Source organism: Phalacrocorax aristotelis, chromosome 2 (genome assembly GCF_949628215.1).
Source record: "Phalacrocorax aristotelis chromosome 2, bGulAri2.1, whole genome shotgun sequence".
Classification (NCBI taxonomy): domain Eukaryota; kingdom Metazoa; phylum Chordata; class Aves; order Suliformes; family Phalacrocoracidae; genus Phalacrocorax; species Phalacrocorax aristotelis.
The window spans coordinates 156,112,692-156,131,073 of record NC_134277.1 but is presented as its reverse complement, the minus strand read 5'-3'; the positions used below and the strand labels follow the sequence as shown (position 1 = coordinate 156,131,073).

The following is an 18,382-nucleotide window of genomic DNA, read 5'->3' as shown; positions in this document are numbered from 1 at the left end:
TAGCTGATAACAGATTACTTAAATCACCAGGAAACTCTAAGTCCACATAAAAGCGTGCCAGGCATGTGACAATAAAGCAGAAGTGTTAGGGATGCCACAGTACGAGCAAAGCAAGACAAAAACTGTAATATCTTATGAGGAAAAAATATATCAGACAGAAGCTACTAAATTGCAAATATATGCAAAGAACATTTTTATTACTTGGATTTTCTCCTGCTCTTCAGAAGAAAAAAAGCTGAACAACCACTGCTTCATACAGAATACTGAATAAAGGCAATTTCCATGCTTAGAGAGCATCATTTCATATATCAGAGATTAGAAGAATATCACACGCATTTAAAAAATTAAGAATTTCACTCCGGACACATGAAAGAAAAAGTTGCAAAAGATGCAAGCTGGAAGAAAAAAAAAAAAGGCCTACCATTTCATTAGAAGATGAACCACTTTCCATTACTAACATTGTGGTCAGAATCTGGAATGTCACTGATGCAACGCTAACCATCAAATGACATGAACATGTAGGGCTTGCCTACACAGGGAAGCTGTTGCACAATAAGTGAGGGTGTGAATGTAGAATGCATTAGCTACTTGGCATTAACTCCCTGTGTGGACGCTCTTATTCTGCAGTAGGAGTGCCTTTTGGCTGTTCAGCCTAATCCACTTCCACACTGGACTTGAGAAAGGCACTGTTAATGCTGGACAGGAGTAGTGAGAGGAAAGCTGTCAGTACTGACAGCAGTTTGGAGCCACAGCCATTTACGCATGAGTCTTTAGCAGTCCTTGGATAGTCTCTTCTGTAAAATCAGTTCAGATTCTCTCAGAACAATCCATGCCAAATATTCTCTAGATATCAGCTCACAAGCAGAAACTATGTCTACGACATCTCTGAACAAAAAGTAACATCGTGTATCTTGTAACCTATATGGTTGGAGGTCGCTTCGCCCATTTCGGTACATCATTTGTGCATTCTGGTAGTCATTCACTTCTGAAAAGCCGAACTGGTGACAGCTTTTCAGGTGTAGCAAGATTCTGCTAGAAAACACTCCTAGACAGAACTGTTCCAGGGTAACAGAGAGGCAGAAAACAAACAAAAAAAAAAAGTGATCAGACAAGTGGACCAGGCAGCGTAGCTTCCTAGCAGTCCATCCAACAGGCTGCTGTGGAACTAGTGAGCAGAAAAGCCCCTAGCTAGCCCAAATGATCACACCCCTAGGAGATTATCATCCTGATTATCATTTCAATCTGTCTTTTCACGTTCTCCTCAAAAGACTTTTTGCCAAAGACTCCACTGTCTTTCTTTCCTAAGCAGCTCTGCTGAAAAAAAGTATGCCCCCAGCCCCAGTGTCAGGCGCATGTAGTCTGCCATGTGTTGGGACATCGGTAGGAATGTTTATGAGGTATAGGGTGAGAGGGCATGAAACCAAAATCCCTGAACATAAACCTGTTGATTTTGTGATTGGCAAGGATGGCACCGACTCAGCAGCTGTCTGAAACTGCAGAGAGAGCACAGGAAAGAGCAATCTCATGCCTTCAGGAGTCGGCAGGTTTGTAGTACAGGAAACCAGCTCCACAGCCCCCTCCACCCAAAGGAAGCTGGAGAGACAGATCTGCCTCTCTTTACCAGGAAAAGACAAATGTACTATATTGCTCTTGAATAAAGACATGAGTACAAATAAGAAATAGTGAAACTGAAATCGTGGGAATAAAATATTCTTTTCTCTACCCCCTAAAGCCCAGTGTTGAAACACTTGAAAGAAACTTGTAGGCGAGATATTTTATTTCAAAATTAGTATTGATAACGAGAGCGACACTTGCAATTCTGTTCTCAGTGATGCATTTCAATCCTTCAGAGCGCTTTCTAAAACTCTTAACAACTTCAAGAATTAATCCACTTCATTTAGAAATATTTAACATCAAATGATTACAGTTCAACATGCAGTGAAGTACTATATATATATCCACATAACTTACTAGAGTTTTATTATTAAGATGTACAAAGAAAGAAGTTGTGTTCATTCCCTATTTTTTTTCTATAGAAACGAATTTCTTCTGTATTTTACATATAAACTTTACCACTCCAGTTATTCTGAATTCTGCAGCTTTGCACTGCCTAAAATGCCTCTGCTGAAACGGCCTCTGGGACAGGCAAGAAGACTGAGCTGTCTGCATGTCATGGCCATTACTCCAGCACCATCTCGGAGCATGGCCCTGGCTGCAGTCATGGCTCCGGGCACCCGCTTGGGGCTGCATCTCCCGCTCTGCTCCTGCCTTTGGTCACCAGCCTGTGGGCCCAACAGCCTCCTTGGAAAAGGAATTTTCCTAAAGCAATGAATCATTTGTGGAAGTAGTAATAGCCAATTCCTTCTTCTCTTGAACACAAAACACTATAAAAAGGTCAGTTCTACTACCATGACTGTTTCGCTGGCAGAAACCTGGGGCACAGGGCAGGAATACGTCCAGAGCCACTTACACATTTTGTGAGCTAGACCATTGCCTTTCCCATTAGACCACACTGCCTTCCCCCTGAGTAACTAAGGCTATGAACAGTTTCCAAATACACTCTTAGTGAATGCATCAGTTCCATGCTAAAAGCAAAAAATACAATAGAGAAACCAGTATCTTCTAGTAATTGCACAACATCTGGTTGTTTATTTTGAGAAAACTAACACTTGCACTGAAGTACACATGACCATTTTCTGGTAATTCATATTTATAAAATAACGCTTCTTTGCTAAACTACTTAAGAAAGGAAAAAAAAAATCAACATTTATATCATATTGAAACAAGTTAAGAACTAAAACTCACAGGTGTTTTTTGTTTTGTTTTGTTTTTTGTAAAGAGGAACTTACAGATATGCCATTGCTTAACTGTAAAACTGCAAGGTTTTCATTTAGGTTAAGGCTCAGTGACATATTGCATGCGTGTGTACTAAGGCATCCTGCATAAACTATGCTGTGCACACAGAGCAGATCTACACTATAATAATCCTTGGTAAACTCTTCCCTAAAAGAAATAGAAATTGTTGCTAATCCCAATTTATACAGCATCCTCCAAAACAATGTCACGGGGGGCTTGTGCAGCTAAGCGTAATGCTATCATCAGTTAGGAACAGCTGAACAGCTATGTTTCTCAACCTGTCCTGTGATGTAAGATTAGGCTTCTTGAATGGCAGTCAGTAGAAAAAATCTAACGCTAAAGCCCTGAGCTATAAATACTCATGGATTATAACTGCAGCAGCCTAGTAGCTTCTGATGGTAATTAGTAGTTAATTTTAAATCTGATCAATATTTATTTTAAACCTCTTTCTGCAGATTCTCATTTGCCAGGAGTGTCAGCAGCAGAGTGCATCTTCATTAATTTTACATGCAGCAGAAAATCCTTACCATTCCCCCGGTGTCATTTACGTAGCAACACATGCATTTCAGACTTGACCTTGACATTTTTGCATGGTGCAGATAACAGACAATCTGGAAATGACTGTGCTTTATGGCAAGTGTTCTGGGAAGACTGAGGGGCTTAACTAAGGTCAAGCACGAGGTAAAAAGTCTTTTAAACCCCCAAGGTCTCTCCATCTCTACACTTTCCTCTCCAGATCAGGTTCAATAGGGTAGTGGAGTGGGGAGAGAGGACTTGAACACCCTCAGCACAGATGCACACAGCAGCAGAAACAAGAATGGCTAAGCAGGACAAGCAGAGCAAGGAAAGCTAATGTTGAATTGATGGGACAGCAGTTGCAGTGTCACTGGTGCTTCATAAGGATAACGAGCACACAGCTAAATCACATGGCATTCTGCACCGTCTTCATCTTTCTAGCAGAGCAGTTAATGTTACGCTCACTCTTTCAATCTTATAGTCATTACCAGGATGGAGTAACATTCTAGTTGTCCTCTTAAGAACTATTAACTTCCCTTGCACTCTTGGGCTGGCACGTCAGCTCTTGCAGAAACACATACAATCCCTAAAGTGTATGCTGAGAAACATGAAGATTTTATATCTCAAAATAAACAGCTTAATATAAGTGAAACAATCAAACTGCACTAATTAAGGAAGGAAAACAAAACTGACTACAATAGAGCTACACTAAGGAATCACCATTTCAAAACAATGAAGATAAGGCACAGCCTGCTTTTGTCGATGTTTCTTTCACATCAGAAATCACACACAGCCCTACAGCCCAGAATTTAGGTTAGGTCAGTGTTACTGAGGCTCTCTGGTTTGTACGGGTAATTAAGATTCCTCCTTTACTACACATTTGGCTACAGCTTGTAAACGTATGTGGGAATTGGGTTCAGTGACTGGACGGAATGGAAAAACTTTAAGGACAGAATCAATATATGAAGGGGAATCATAAGAAAGATGGAGAGAGACTTTTTACCAGGGCCTGCAGTGGCAGGACAATGGGAAATGGTTTTAAACTGAAAGAGGGTAATTTTAGATTGGTTGGGATTTAGATTGGGTGTGAGGAAGACATTCTTTACTATGAGGGTGGTGAGACACTGGAACAGAGAAGCTGTGGATGCTCCATCCCTGGAAGTGTTGGACAGGGCTCTGAGCAACCTAATCTAGTGGAAGATGTCCTTGCCCATGGCCGGGGGGTTGGACTAGATGATCCCTAAAGGTCCCTTGAACCCAAACCATTCTGCAGTATTTCCCTGATTTCAAGCTTGTATTTGCAGATACCAGCACTAGCAATAACAGCTCTTCAGGATCAAATACTACCTTGATACGGCGTCCGTGCCAATACTAGAACATGTAACACAATTTAGGAAATTATTTTTGAGATTAAGAAGCTGAAAAGCACTTTTAGTGAAGACCATAAAGTGAGTAATTCTTTTAAAAATACAACAATAAAAAATGCTAGTCACAGATGAATGACACAGTTAAGCTTTCCTCATGACAAAGCACACTCAGCCTTAACTGAAAAACGGCTGCAACCATACACTTCCTAAAGGTGCCCTGCAAATTTTTTCATTGCAAACCTGATCATGGTAGAGCATCCCATTTAATCTAAAGGAAAGCATATATAGTATCAAAAGGGCTCTTCAGAGTGCACATACTTGAATAATTGTCATGGTTTAACCCCACCTGGCAACTAAGCCCCACACAGCCACTCGCTTACTCCCCTCTGGTGGAATGTGGGAAACAATCAGAAGGGTAAAAATGAGAAAACTTGTGGATTGAGATAAAGACAGTTTAATAGGTAAAGCAAAAGTCACGCACACAAGCAAAGCAGAATAAGGAATTCATTCACTCCTTCCCATGGGCAGGCAGGTGTTCAGCCATCTCCAGGAAAGCAGGGCTCCATCATGCGTAAGGGTTACTTGGGAAGACGAACACCATCGCTCAAAATGTCCCCCCTCTTTCTTCTTCCCCCAGCTTTATATGATGAGCATGACATCCTATGGTGTGGAATATCCCTTGGGTGAGTTGGGGTCAGCTGCCCCGGCCATGTCCCCTCCCAACTCCTCGTGCACCCCCAGCCCACTCGCTGGTGGGGTGGGGTGAGAGGCAGAAAAGGCCTTGACTCTGGGTAAGCCCTTCTCAGCAGGAATGACAACATCCCTGTGTCATCAACAGTGTTTTCAGCACAAATCCAAAACACAGCCCCATGCTAACTGCTATGAAGAAAATTAACTCTATCACAGCCAAAACCAGCACAATAGTAAATAATTCTAGCCAAGGAGACAGAGGAATCTGGAAGACAGCAGCGAGTTGCATGCCTATTCTGTAAACATAGGAAATGATCGCTTCAAAACTTTCAGCTGCTTGAGGTGATGTCCACTCATATATGACAAACCTAACAGGGAAGAACTACCACGTTAGTGACACCCACAGGTATGTGGAAAGAGCAGTCATTTAGCAGTAAGCAGAGTTCCTTGGGAAGTGACAGTCTTTGCAATCACACATTCCTGGGTTACTACATTTGGCCTCTGGCTGGTACAGCACAGAGCATGAAACCAGGAGCTCGATTATCACTGACAATGCTGATCTGGAATTTCAGGAATGGGTTGTAGTGGGTCCTGGGAAGCAAACAGCATCTCTGAATTGAAGAAGCACTCTATACCTTTGCCAACAGAGAATGTTATGTTGTTCTGAGATGTCGCAAGAGCATACAAGCAGTGTGGGAAAAGTGCAAACAGAGCTGGTGCAGTAGGAACTACAAACGGCATCATGTTATCTACCACGGGGGGCAGGTAGGCATATGGAATTCCACACCACGCAGCGCCTGAAAATATTCTTCAGCAAATTATTAAACAATTTGACTGTAAGCAGCTAAAGGATAACAAGGTAGTAAGAGGCAGTCAATATGTTTCTTGCCAAATCAAATCATGCCAGGCTGATCTAACCTGCTTCTCTGATAGATTAACTGTCCCTACTGGACGAGAGAAGTCAGCTAACATAAATATGCTGATTTTAAGTAGAGCTTTTCATGTTCTCCAGATGACATTCTCACATGATCTTCACCCAGATCAAAGAAACAGCACAATAATTAAGCTTCTTCTGATTACAGTTTCTTTTTTTCTAAAAGAGTTCACTGGTGTAACAATCATTACAGTAGTTCCTGAAAACTGTAACAGAGAACAGACAGGATTCTACAAGACACTATACACATTCATGAAAAGACAATTTCTGGCATTGCAGAGCTACAGTCTAAACAATCAGGACAGACAAGGAAAATATCTTACCAGCACTGTAAGAGATGGGAAACTGAGGCAGAAAAAGATTAAGAGCCCAATTTTTAAATGAGCTCAGCGTATTTGTTGCTGAGCTCGCTCAAAATTCTGGCCATAATCAGCATCATGGAAATCACTAGATATTGAGCTCCTTTGAAAATCAAACTTCAATATGAAAATTTGGCCCAGAGGTCTTTTGAAAATCTACATCAAGAGGCTTACCCAGGGTCACCCAGGAAGTCAGTGGCAGGGCTGGGAACTGAACTTACATCTTCTGACTCCCACTCTGGTGCATAACTAATGTCGCTCTGTGTTCTGTTTTAATTAGCTATGGGGAGATCTCAAACCAGAGAACACTTTTGAAATGAAAGAAAAGAAAACCCTGGCAAGTGCATTCAGTTTCCTTTCAGAAGCATCAGCACAATGAGCTACCAGCAACTCACAAGCAGTGGGGATTTCTAGCTTCTTTAACAAGCTACTGTTTTCCTTGGAGAAGATAAATTGTTTGTTGTTTACTTCTCATATATAAAGGAGAATATTGGAGAATTGTTCGTTTTTTCTCTAATAAATTTTTTTTTGACTTGCACTATGTATATGACCCATACAAATATTTTTCCAGTGACAAATGAGGATAGAAAAAGGAAGCCTGCAGAGTGCAAAGGCTCCTAAGGATTAGTAGACAACCTCTGGGGCAAGGAGTGGAGACTAATGCTATTGCTTATTATTACTACATTTTTCCCTAGGTAGAGAGAGTTGTTTGAAGTGGTTTCCTTGCTAATGCAGTGGCAGAGCAAACTATTTACTTTGCATGTATATGTGGTTGCTTCAGTACTTCTCTTGCTGTTCCTGTGGAACACCTAAGATGCACTGTTTTCAGCAGTCCACCAGTTCTTTCTGGGACATCTAGATTCTCCATATTTTCCCTGGCTTTGGTGGCATCCACAGATCTCTAAGCGTCTTCCCTGACGAGTCTTTGTTGAAGAACTACTGCAGCCTTCTCAAGAACAACAGAATATAGAAAATTATAACAAAGGTGGAAAACAAGCCAAAGCTAGAGTAGGTGTCTGTAGCAGCTTCTTTTAGCCCAACACACTTAGCCAAAACCTAGACGTAGCACTATTTTGCCACAGACAGAATAATAGGTTAGTATTTCTATTCATATTTTTGCCATCAAAAGCTTTGGCCTACTTTGCTGTAAAAGACTATGCAGGTTGATACGTCAGAAGAGCTCTTCAAAAGGAAGAGCAGGTCATTTCCTCAGCTCTGACCCTGATACGCTGCCTTTGATCACAGGGGACTTCTGAATTCTCTTTGTTGTACACTGGGAATCTCACTGATAAAAGCCGATGAGAATTTTGTCCCACTTTCCTCAGACAGAGAACTACTTGGTGGATAGAAATGGAAATTCTGGCTCATGCTGACGGCTGGAGTTTTCATAAAAAAGGAGCTGCTGGGCTGATTATTCCCAGATTTCTGTCAAAAGGAGAAAAATGGCTTTCTTTCCTCTTTTCAACTTCCAGTCTTCTTGTACCTCTTCAGTACTATTTTCAAATCTGCTGCCTGCTTTGGGGTATGTTCCTCTTGGGCTGAGAACAATATCTTACTTCTCTGTCAAAAGCACCTTCCACTTTTCTTCTTCATAATTTTCACTGCTACAAGTTTATGTGTCCAACTGCAAAGCTGTGTAAGTTTAAAAACAACTTTATCTAGAAAAGCCAAGAAACACTTCACTAAAGACAAAACATAATAGGTATGTGAAGCAAACAGATGGTGGAGTGAGACGGATGGTGTACAAGCAGCATGTTTGTTTCTACTGATTAGCTGGGCAAACAGTTTCTACTTAACAGAGCATTTTTAGTTTCTTGTAAGCGGTAAAAAGATATTAGCTTTAGTTTAGCACTGGCTCAGGGATTACTAGTATTTCTATAATGGAAGTCATTAAAGGCAGGGTTAAAGGAAGGCAAATGTATTTTAGAGGGCTCCCTTCTTTCTGGTGAGTGCTTCTCATGTAAGGGATGGCACAAGAAAAAGCAAAGGGACGCTTAGGGGAAAATAAGCGAAGCTGACAACTGAGGTCGGCAGCGCTGCCCAAGCAGAGGGTAAGTAGGCGACTCCATCAGGTCACACAGTGCCCAGCTGGGTGCGACAGCAGCCTGAAGGTCCTCATGGGTACAGCATTCCCAGAGCCTACTCCTGCAAGAGTCCTATCTGTCAGGTTCTTTTTTTCCCATCTTATCTGTCTCTTGTTGCACTCCACACCCTCCTTTTCTTATATGACTTTCTCATTGTCTTTTCTCCTTTATCTTGGATCACAAGCATCCTGGGGCAGGGAACACATCTTTATATAGTAAAGAGGCAGTGCTTTTATGGTCCTATACACATAATGATAATTCGTTCAGTATATAAAGTGAAACTTCTTCAATAAGCATCACAAATCAGTTGTGTAGATGAGGGAACCTCTTCAGTTATTGAAAAACATTACTGAAAATCTTGGGGTTAACCTTAAAGTGTACGCTTAAAACAAACCACGACCACTGTTAAACACGCAGGTTGCACATGTTCTGGAATGCTGATTGAGCAGGCTTATGTGAGATCATCCAAAACCTTTGCAAGCTGATGAATCGGAATAATTAAGCTCTCCCTCATTACAGGTCTCCAAAGCACATAATCAGGTCTCCACAAGAGTAAAGTTCACTCCAGATACAGGAATACATCTTTGACTGATTGGGTGTTTTGATCAGCTAGATTTGGTAAACTGTGGCTGCATTTGAGATAACAGTATTGACCATATACAATATTATATGCTGCCATACTGCTGTCTGCATACTGACCCAGCAATAGAACTTAAAATGTATATTATTTTACTCTATCTCTTTTCATTTTTTCATTTATCTTTTTCATTTTTGACAAGTGTGAATTTCAAAGGGCCTTATGAAACACTTTCTCCTCTTCCAACAAAATAAAAAATGGAGTTTTTTTGTTTGTTTTGTTTTTTAACTGAGGAATTTGACTCTGTATTATGATCCTGACCATGAAATGAGCTCCACAAGGGCAGTACCAGCAGTCTTGTTAATTGCGTTGAACAGTCATCTTGTTGTCCCCATGAAGGGACGGAAATCCCTGTTTACATATGCTGCTGTCATGGCTAACATCCCGAGAGAACTGTGTCTAGTCTGTTGATCACACAAAATTTAGAATTTAAGTAACACTTAGACAAAGCATATCCATGCATGAAAAATCAAATACAATTACAAATAATATAAAAATGCTTTTGAAGATGCAGGGGAAATTTTATTTGGAAGAACGTAATTAGAATCCTGCTCACACTGATCTAAAACCCTGAAAAAGGAACAGAAATCAGGCAGTGCTAACATACTAAAACTGGTATAAACCAGTAGCGTTAGCACCACCCCGCTGCACTCTTGCTTTAATCCTGCAAACTTGTCTGGCATAGGTAGCCACAGGCATCATTTCTAATATGCAACATCGTAAAGATCTAGTTATTGGATGCATGCATTTAAAGTGGGTTGGGCATTATAATATTGTAAAAACAAGTTTCTAACTGAAATCTTAGTTAGCAGGACGAGTTCACTCATTTCTTTCCAAAATGAATTAGCTCTCCTGAGATAATGCACAGCTCTTATGCTTTATGTAAAAATGTTTGAGATAGAGCACTTAACCAACCAAGAGCAACTTACACTCAAATATGATTTGAAATGATGAAAATTTCCTTATCAGAGGCCAACATCAGATTCAATCCATTGAGCAATACTTGTGATTAGTACACAAATACATGGGTGGAAATGAAGAGAGTTATTAACATTTGAGAAATTAGGAAACCTTATAATCAAAACATTATTTTACAAATCGATTTAAATACAGAAGAGGAATATGTTCAGGCAGGTCTTCTATTTCAGACATTTTATTTCCCTTTGAAACTTTAAAAAAAAAAAGAAGAAGCAAAAGAAGATGACTGACATGTTAATGGCTGAATGGGTGGGTGGGTCTTCCTGTGAAATGAATCATACTTTTCATTCAGTTTTATGAAAGTCTTGCTTCAAGCATGCCTATAATTACTAATTGTTGCAATGGCAGACCAGTCTGCCATGTAGTACAGTTTACAAGGATTTGCTAGTTTTCTGAGGGTGCGAATGTCTTTTGGGGACACAAATTGTAATATGGGTCCCTTCCTCAGCATCCACATGTGGGCTGGGAGAGCTGATAAAGAAATTTTAGTATAGGATGGTCACAAAGGTTCTTTGTTATAATAGTACAAATTGCTAACTGAAGATGTATAGTAGTCATCAATACAGACTGAGACAACTATCTAAATCCTGTGGCCAAAATTAGCTCTGCCTCATAAGCTGTTACTACAAGAACATACAAACCAACCCAGATTATGGCCTGTCTTTGTCAGTCTTGATGTTTTATATAACTTCCTATCAATGTCTTGCTTGGGTACCTGCTATGTAAGATTAAAAGGGCTTCTTTTACAAGCCATCCTACCAAAGGTCCCCAGCCACTGCGTTGGCAGAGAAAGCACCGAGTTAGATGCTGAAGACTCTTACACAGTGCTTCAGAAGTCAGCTAACTAGCAAAGGGATCTACAACTACCACCAACCTTGAAACTGCTGCAGATATCACACAGCACATGCTGATGACAGCATTTAAGATTGCTCATATTTGGGAGTTTGGTGCTTTATTCTGCAAAAGCATCCTACCACCAGGGATCTATAGTTCTAAGGCTTCTCTGGAGTTCAAAGCTCTGTCTTTCAAAACAATAGGAGACAATATTGTTTCTTTCAAAATACGGCAGGAAGAGACAGCAATAGCACCACTCTTTCCCTTTCTTTCAATAACTAAGAAGGTAGTAAAAAGTTCAGTTATTCTTGGGTAGCTTGCAGCCCTGCTAAGGAAAAAGTAGGGGGCCACTCTGATGTCTTCTGCTGAAGCTGGACTACTGTGCAGCTGGAGCAACAGCTTGAAAATGTGAGCCAAAATTCCAGAGCATGATTTTACAGCTCCAAGAGCAGGGCATTCAACTGGGAGGGAGGAATTTTTGAGCTTCTTCCTTAGCGCCCTCGGTTATTTCTAGTATCTATTCACATGCTGCCTAATGTAAAATGCAGTCCTCAGTATCTTGAGAGCAGTACCAGTGCCAACACCTAGCTACATGCCCCAACCACTAAAAAGCAAAAGTGTTACTTTTTGCTTGGTCTCCTCTTGCCACCCCTGCTCTTTTTGAAGAGAAGAGGAAGACAGGGGTCTAAACCCAAATAAGCAAATGCAGTGTCTCAGTTCAGGCTTTTAGATGGAAGAGTCTCTCGCAGGAACAGTATATGGCACAACATATTAGGCATCCCTGAACAAGGTACCTGTATCTAAAGGAAAAACACTGTTTCATTTCCATGTAGCAGTCCAGATCACTTAGGTGTTCTAAGTATTCTGCTGTTTAAGCTTGTTATGTGTTGTACATCCTATCCTTAAAGGTCTGTATTCATTCATGGTACAGAACATGGAGGTGCCTAACCTGGCATTAGGCATTCTACTACATGACTTGGTCTTCTGATGTCTTTAAGAAGCATATATCTAAACGCTCAAATGTCTCCCCACCCACTCTTTCTTTTTCATCTGACTCTTTCAGGACGTAAATCCTTAATAGACTTCATGGAGTCTCTGGCATATCTCTCTTTTAGCATTGATTCGTGTATTCTATGCCTATCCCATTTAAAGTACAGATTTTGTGTGTTCATTGCAATGAATAAAAGAATGAGGGGAAAAAATAACAACAAAAAAACCCTTATAATCCAAAACTACATCTTCTGGTAACCTAATTGTGGAAAACATCCAACAGCTGAACTACAGTGAATACTTTTTACTATGTTGACCAATTCATTCAATTATCCTTTTCCACTTTCTGCAATTACAGACACTGGAACATACTTACAAAAAAATATTTTTTTTCTTTTTCAGGTTATCTGTTATTATATATTCAAAATATATAAGCCATTCAATGTAAAGCTTTAATCACTGCCTGCTTTTAGACTGCTGCATTAGCATGCAAACAATGAGAGATCCTTTAGAGGTAGCTTGAAAAAAACCTCAAACCTTTCTCAGGCTATATTTGCAGAACTTTGCTAATATAACATTTCTGTGTCATAGAGACAATTCATATCTTTTATTTCGTCACTATGCTTTTATCAGTGAGTGACCTCAACCACTCACATAGCTCCAGCTCTCTACAGTTCATGCATGTGTCTCTTCTTTTCTAATCTCCCTCTTTTAATTTGGTCCTGTATCTCAACCCATCTCTCTCCCATCTCATTTCACATACCTCAACACTGAGATCAACATATAAAGGGTTGAAATACAATTTTTAGGCCAAAATCTACTGTTCAGACAGATTTGCACAACCGCCTACAAAATGCAGCATAAAGTAAAAAATATTTAAGCTCTTTAGAGTCCAACACCAAACATGAATTAGAGAAACCACATTGCCTGCCTGATCTTGAAGAGGGCCACTAATGATACCAATGGGCTATTCTGGAGTCTGGTGATGACAAGAACATACGGGTGCCTTTTCAATGATGGTTCCTTACTTCCAAGAAAGTCACAGAAGCATCTGTTATGCTCCTTAGAACTTGAAGCCTATTGAGTGAATATTGGTTTTACACCACTGGAGAGAGAGCACCCCTTACATTTCCTCTTGAACCTCTATACTTCTTCCATTACCTGCCTCTAGTCATGTCTATATTAGCATTGTCTTTGATAACCGATTTTTCCATGGGCACATCAGCCTAAGCTGGGCTAAAAATTCCATTATCAGTATTTGCACTACCCAGTTAAACAAACTGCTTCTCCCCTGTTGTGACCACAGCACACACATGCTGTCTTTGACAAAGCCAACATCTGTCTTTCAACATTTTCTCTCAACTGATGACAAAAGTAATGGCAAAAGGGAAATAAAGATAAGAGAAACCGTTCAACAAGCAAATGTGGAATATAAACTCATTAGAGTCAGAAGATGAAAGTGTATACATAGAAAAGCTGTAAGAAAATGAAAAGTATCAGTAAAAATAGAAAACCTAGAGAAGAAAGACCAACACCTTGAAATTTGTCCAACATACTATTTGCAAACTGATTTTTAAGCACCTGAACAAAAATGTTCTGATTCTCGAGGTGCTCATTATGTGTAATACCTTTCACTCGGGTCTCAGTGTTTCTAAGAAATCAGGACACCTACTCACATGTCTAAACACTAGGTCAGTTTATGCCAGTAAATGCCATAACAGTGAATCGGCATCTCTTCTAAGAAATGGTACTGCTAGTTACTTCATGCATTGAATGAAACCTCATGTTAAAACTGGCCTTCAGATTAGAATGTTAGTTCCCTACAAGCTCAAAAGTATCTATCCATACCTTATTTTCCTGTCTTCATACAAAATGTTCCAACAAAAGTAATTCTTTAGCCACATATGAATGCAATCATTTACACCGGAGGAACACAATGTCTGCTACCAAAAGACCTTCTTTACTTTCCAGAAGGCCAGATTTTCTCAAGCACAAAACAAATCCCTTTGCGCTTATTTTTTGGGGGCAAGAAATAAACATGAAGACTATAAAATAGCAGTATTCTCCAAAGACATAATGAAGTCATACATGTCATTAAAGTTTAGTCAATCTGCTTGAAATCGTCTAAGGCAAATACATTCAAGGTTAACACAGTCAGCTCTGCTTTTCTACTGATTATATGAATTGATCTCCTCTAAGAAATGTAGATTTGACCTTCAAATTCTGCAAGTAACCAGGAATTTCAAACTAATCATAGATAGCTAGTTTTTGACACCAAGTCAAAAACTTTTCAATAAAGTAGCTGGGTAGAATGAAAGAGATCCCCAACCCTGCTTTTGTGTTTTCCCAACAGCAATTTCAGTTAAGTAGCTTTTAGAGCACCTTACTTCAGTGTTTATCCTTCTTTTTCCCATGAGCCTGGAGCTGCTGACCTAATAAATCTGGCTTTTTAATATTTTTGGATTAGAAATATACTGTACTGTATCATTCATTTTACTCCTTGCACTGACCCCAATTCGTCTCAACCTTAATAATCAGACTGCAACAACTGTGCAAATACACAAATCAGACTAACTTACACAGTTCAATTTTCAAAATGAACAGAAAAGAAGGATGAAATATCAGACCTGTAAAGCTAATGGAAATGTGTGAGCTCTAACAATGTACACAACTATTACAGAGTCATGATTTCACCAAATCATTGTAAACTCACTTCATGTTTTCAAGAAAGGCTTTTTGTTGAATAGTGGACTTGAGACTCAGGGAATTCTGGCGTCTGCTCCTAATCCTACTATAGAATGCTTTTGTCTTATTCAATAAATAATCAGTTGCTCTAAGGCCATTTTTTTTCCTTAAGTAAAACTGGGAGCATAAAAATTTCCTTCCTAACAGAAGTGTTCTCCTGTTAGAGAGAAGTTTTGGGCATGAACGTGCTAAGTGTTTAGACCAAAAGCAGAAAGATTAGTTGTCCTTGGTTACAGACAAAGGTATGGAATAAGTTTTAACAACCAGATCTCTAATAGCTTACCAATTCTAGTGTTACAAAGAATAAAACAAAATCTTTAAAAGTAAACAGTTACAGTTACCTAAGTATTTTTGCACTGCAAAAGCAGATTAACAGAAACTACTGATCTCAGAGGGCTCAAGATCATTCCCAAAGCTCAAGGGAAATCGGCAAAGTAAGGTAAGTATCCCTGCCATATTTCTAAAAGCACAGTTAAAAATGTTTGAACTTCTTCCTAGTTTTTAAATATTTTTGTTCGCAACACGAATTACCATTGTTTGCTCCTAATGATTTTCTCTCGGAGGATCTGCTCTCTGCATCCTGCCAATTCTTTCTGGCGAAGCTCAGCAAGGCCACAGAGCAATCTTTCTTTGCCATTTGTGGAGGCCTGCCAGAAGAGGCCAAACAGGAGTTAAGACTTGATTTAAACAAGTCTCAGTTTCTGTACAGCTCCCTGATTAGCTCCTTTGGCTGGTTACCACCTTAAATTATATAAGAGAATTATGCTCTAGGGTGGGCAACGTGGGGGAATGGGAGGGGAGATGGGTCACTGTGTGTTTTACCTGGTACGTACGTGAAGAAGGATTTAAACTACAGGACTAAAAGTCAATTAATTTGTCCTGCCCAGATTGTGAAAGGCCACTTTTCTACAATTCCAGCAAACGCAAATATCCTCTAAAACTCTCTGTCCCTCTAAACTCCCTGCCCTTCTAAAACTATTCAAGTAACAGATGACTTTGTAAGGATTCCTGGACCTCCCTTAGACCAGAATAATTTGCAGGAATGATCCTTCACCTGAATTAAGTCTCACACTATCACTGTAAATGAGCTACCTTTCTTCCCAAATTACATTTTCAAAATTTCATACCTTTAATCCTTTGCATCACTTCCCAGCAGAAAGCAGGCTTTCTCATAACGTGATCTCACTAACAGAAATTATGGGCAGAATAATAGCAATTTTCAGCAGATGTAATGTTGTTAAATTGTAAGGGTTCAGAGAGAAATTTTCTGAGCCAGCTACCTAACTCTGGCTGATACGTGTGTTTTGATACCAAATCCAGCAAACATGGTACAAGTCTGTTTTGAAATTAAACTAGGCCAAAACACAGAGTAAGAATTACAAAGATTAGGAAAATTATGTTGTAAATTGTGATTTCAAGAATCTCCAGTATCAGATATTTGGCAATGAAAGGGACACCATCATGTCATGGATCTGACACTTGGCAGCCCCACACAAAACTGTGCATGTTAAAAGCTTAGAAAAAAAATTGTGCATACCTTACTAAATTATTATTACTCGGACAGTTAAAATTTCTAAGCATTTCCTCATGAGCAGGAGCTGAGGTGTAGAAGGTTCCACTTCAAAGATTATTAAAGAAATTTTGTTTCTGCAGAACTAAGGAAAGATGCTTTTAGATACTGAAAGTTGGAGAAGAGTCAGCAGTAGGAATGATCCCTTCTAGGGTTCCCTGCTGGAACAATTTTATTCAATATTTTTCACTAAGGACTTAGAGAAATGAGAAGGTGGTGAAACCTCCAAGTGAGAGGATGCTATTAAACTCTTTCAGGTAGTCAAGTGCTGCCCTGATAATAGGGAACTACATTAAGACTTTATAGAAATAAACGGTCAAAAAGGTGACAGAAGAGCTTCAATGTAGACAACATAAGGTGGTTAATCTAGGGAAAAATAATCTAAACCATGCCTGCATAGTGCTGAACTCAGACCTTGTAATTACAAACCAGGAAGAGATCTTGGAGTTGCCACTGCCTGCCCTGAAGCAGCTCAGTGCCCAGGACAAGCCAGGAAGCTGCTGGGCATCACCAGCAATAGCATCAAGAACATGACAGTGAGTGCCTTCATGCTGGTACATAAGACACTGGTGCACCCATATTAAGGGTAGTATGTTCAGTTCTGGTTTTTGCAGCTTCACAAGGACAAAGTGGAGTTACAAAAGGCACAGAAAGGGGCAACTAGAATGATCAAGGAGACAGGCAAACTGCTTTACATGGAGAGACTAGAAATGCTAAAACTTTTCTGCAGCCTAGAATCTGAGTCTGCAGAGAATATGAGTGAATGGAAACAGGAAACTGGGAACAGGGGAAGGCAGGGGAACAGAGGCAGATTTGGGTAACAAGTAAGATAAGCAGCAGGAATGCACAAAGAGGAAGAATTGGGCAAGAATTAGGATGGTAAGATGAAAAATACTGCAGCAGTTGGGTTGAAGGAGAAGAGGTGGGAGTGACAGGGACAAGCAGGGGCTGTGTTGAAGAATGTCAGGAAAATCTGGAAACGGTAGCAGGGAGAAATACCCAAGGCTGCCACAGGAGAGTTTCTACAAATACAACATTTTTACCTTGAGTCTGAAATTAAACTTGAAATTCCATTCCTCCCCCCTCCCCCAAAATAAGTCAGATTTGCCTGTTTTCATTCTGAGTCAGAATAAAAAGTTGGATTTTTTGGCTCAATCGTTTCTAATATGAATATATCTGACATATGATCAAAGCCAATATAAACAAACAAACAAAAAAAAAACAAAACAAAAAAAGAAAACCCCAAACCAAATAAAAGCCAATGCCAGTTCTTGTACTTCCCAAGTTTAAGTGCTAAAATTTTCATCTTGCAAGTCTTGTAAGAGTTTTGTCATGTTCTGGCATGACAATGCATATGAAGTGAGGTAGCGGGCTAGCAGAAGGTTGGTAGGTGGAAAAGAAGGGAGGAGTAAGGCATAACAATGAGACATATTTCTGAAGTTTTATAAGGCTATTTCTGTGACATTTCAATGAATCATTTTCCAACATCAATAAAACTTACAAAATACTCAAGCCTGTTTATAAGCTGTTGCAATAATGGATAATAAACTAACAAGTGATTCCTTATATCCCTAAGAGGGAGTTGTCTAACTCCACATATGCTACTTAGTATACTGTCTTCATGGAAACACAATAGCTTTTGTTCAATTTTAAAAAGTTCAAATATTAAGACCTTGAAAAAAAACCCTCTTTTTGAAAGTATCTCCTTTTTCCAGTTGAAATACTAGTACCATTTGTGGTAAGCACTCCTTAACCCCTGTAGAAAAGTGGGAAGCTCTGTATAATTCTGATAAGATCAGTTTTACAAAAAAAAAAAAAAAAG

General features: G+C 39.6%; 1 protein-coding gene and 1 long non-coding RNA gene across 3 annotated transcripts in view; one reads left to right on the top strand and one right to left on the bottom strand.

The window, feature by feature from the left end:
* Positions 1–18,382, bottom strand: part of NSMCE2 (NSE2 SUMO ligase component of SMC5/6 complex) — a 136,198-nt gene that overhangs the window by 10,536 nt on the left and 107,280 nt on the right. The window lies entirely within an intron of this gene.
* On the top strand, positions 6,077–7,265 carry LOC142053725 (uncharacterized). Its single transcript, XR_012659304.1, has 2 exons — positions 6,077–6,194; positions 7,003–7,265. It is a non-coding gene; the product is annotated as an uncharacterized LOC142053725 (long non-coding RNA).